The sequence below is a fragment of the Nematolebias whitei genome, chromosome 18 (genome assembly GCF_014905685.2).
Source record: "Nematolebias whitei isolate Nwh7 chromosome 18, NemWhi1, whole genome shotgun sequence".
Classification (NCBI taxonomy): Eukaryota; Metazoa; Chordata; class Actinopteri; order Cyprinodontiformes; family Rivulidae; genus Nematolebias; species Nematolebias whitei.
Window position 1 is genome coordinate 19,647,615 of NC_056515.1, and position 3,255 is coordinate 19,650,869.

The following is a 3,255-nucleotide window of genomic DNA, read 5'->3' on the forward strand; positions in this document are numbered from 1 at the left end:
GTAAATAAATGACCGCATTCATTTTGATGGGTCAAATCTAAATGACGCCTCACGTTTGCATTTCCTTAAATTCAATGCACGTTTTATTCAGTCCAGAAAAATGAGGAATCCGCGTTAAATGATGAATATATCTGAGCATCTGTTCATCTACACTCTGGATCTGATTATCGCCTCTCTGACCCATGGTGCTTCAGGGACCCTGCTGCTGGCCAGCTACCCGCACGCTCAGTCCATGTAAACAACAGGAGTTGTTTACCTGCGCGCCGCACAAGCCGACAAGGAGGTGCTGTACTTCAAAATCTGCGGCCTCTGGCGCGCGCTCCCCACACCACGGCTGTGTCTGCGTTGGACCCTATCAAGATGTGTTTGATCAATGCAAGATTTGTTTACAACAAGACTTTTATCCTCAATGACTTTTTTTTAAAGACGAACAGTTGGATTTTCTCTACGTCAGAGTCTTGGATATCTGATGGTGAGTCCAGCGCCTTGGTGGAATTATTACCTCCGGACTGTCTGTGTTTTAATGCCCTGCGGCCATCAGGCCGGCGTGGTGGTGGATTATTAACAGTCTTTAAACCAAACTTTGCCTGCAAACAGTTGGCCATCCCGGTGTTCTGCTCCAGCTTTGAGCTGAGCGCCTTTGAACTCAGACATTCTCCTCTGGTTCTGTGCGTGCTTGTCTACCACCCCCATCGATCCAAGGACTTCATAAGTGAATTTTCTGACTTTTTGGCTGATATCACATCGAGATACAATCATGTTTTGATTATTGGGGATTTTAATATGCACGTGTGTTGTCAGGAGAAGCCTTTAGTGAAGGACTTTCTAGATTTATTGAACTCGTAATTTAACTCAGCAGGTAAACGGTCCCACCCAAGAACACGGTCACACACTGGACCTCATTTTAACACACAATGTTTCTGTTTGTAATTTGGAAATTGGTGACAATGTTTTTCTGATCACATGCCTGTATTGTTTAACTTCACCCCCCACCCCATCCTACTGCAAAGCTGTGCGTTTTTGCACGTACCACACGCGCCATTAACCGTTTCACTGCAGCTTGTTTCACTGCTGCTTGTTTCACTGAAGCTTTTAACTCTGAGAGGATCAAACAGCTCTTGGTGTCTCTTACCACCGAGGAGCTAACCTCTCAGCTCAACTCTGTCTGTTTAAATGTTCTGGACCGTGTTGCTCCCATTAAAACCAGAAAAATGAAACTTAGATCAGAACCTTGGCTTAATGATGTCACTCAAGCCGTTAGACTGAAGTGTAGGAGAGCTGAACGCAGGTGGATGAAAGACCGGCTGCAGGTTTCTTTTCAAATGCTAAGGGAGAGTTGGCATCGTTATCAGAAAGCAGTTAAAGCTGCTAAATCTAAATTCTTCTCTGATTTAATTGTCTCCAACTCTCACAACCCTCGAGTTCTTTTTCCACCCTGAATGCAGTTATACACCTCGGTGAACCTTCACCTCTGGAAGCCTCAACTGAACTGTGTGAGAACTTCCTCCATTTCTTCTTAGAAAAAGGTGCGAACACCCGGGCAATCATTTCTCCACCAGCTCACGATCTTTCCATCCCATCTCACTGTGCAGCTGTATTTGACCACTTTGAGCCAATCTCTCTGTCTTCTATGGAGCAGGTAATGTGCAGCATGAAGCCATCTGGGTCCCCCTTTGATTCGGTCCCCCCTCGACAACTAAAGGAGGTTTTTCCTACTCTGGGTCCCTCTATTCTTGCTATTGTGAATAGCAGTTTATCCTCAGGTGTGGTGCCTAAAACTTTTAAACATGCTGCTGTCCAGCCTCTCCTGAAAAAAACAAACCTTGACCCTTCAGTCGTGTCCAACTTCCACCCTGTCTCCAGACTCCCATTCACCTCTAAACTACTGGAAAAAATAGTTGAGTCTCAGTTGAAGTGCTTCTTGGAGGATCACAATATCCTAGAGTTATTCCAATCTGGTTTCAAATCTCTCCACAGCACTGAAACTGCTCTACTGAGGGTTTTTAACAACATTTTTCTAGCCACTGATGCAGGTGATACTGTGCTCTGCTTGTCCTATTGGACCTTACATCAGCTTTCGACACCATCGACCATTTTACCCTATTTCTAGTCTAGAGCAGTAGGTGGGCATCACAGGGTCGGCCCACAATTGGTTTAGGTCCTACCACTCTGACAGAACATTTTGTGTCAGTATCAAATATTTCAGTTCAGCATCTGCAGCACTTTAGTGGGGGATACCGCAGGGGTCCATCCTCGGTCCCCTTCTCTTTTCTTTATACCTGCTGCCACTATGTGCTATTTTCCGCAATCACAACATACCATTTCATATATATATATATGTATATATATACAAACCAGATTCCAAAAAAGTTGCGACACTAAACAAATTGTGAATAAAAACTGAATGCAATGATGTGGAGGTGCCAACATCTAATATTTTATTCAGAATATAACACAAATCACAGATCAAAAGTTTAAACTGAGAGAATGAATCATTTTAAGGGAAAAATCTGTTGTTTCCAAATTTCATGGCGTCAACAAATCCCAAAAAAGTTGGGACAAGTCCATTTTTACCACTGTGTGGCATCCCCCCTTCTTCTTACAACACTCAACAGATGTCTGGGGACAGAGGAGACCAGTTTCTCAAGTTTAGAATAGGAATGCTCTCCCATTCATGTCTAATACAGGCCTCTAACTGTTCAATCGTCTTGGGTCTTCTTTTTCGCACCTTCCTCTTTATGATGCGCCAAATGTTCTCTATAGGTGAAAGATCTCTGGCCATTTCAGTACCCGGATCCTTCTCCTACGTAGCCATGATGTTGTGATTGCTGCAGAATGTGGTCTGGCATTATCGTGAAGAAAAATGCAGGGTCTTCCATGAAAGAGATGACATCTAGATGGGAGCAAATGTTGTTCTAGAACCTGAACATAGTTCTCTGCATTAATGGTGCCTTTCTAGACATGTAACCTGCCCATGCCACAAGTGCTCATGCAACCCCATACCATCAGTGATGCAGGCTTCTGAACGAAGCGTTGATAACCACTTGGGCTATCCTTGTCCTCTCTGGTCCGGATGGCATGGCGTCCCAGTGTTCCATAAAGAACTTCAATTTGTGACACATTTGACCACAGAACAGTCTTCCATTTTGCCACACTCCATTTTAAATGACCCCTGGCCCAGTGCAAACGTCTGAGCTTGTGGAGCTTGCTTAGAAATGGCTTCCTCTTTGCACTGTAGAGTTTCAGCTGGCAACG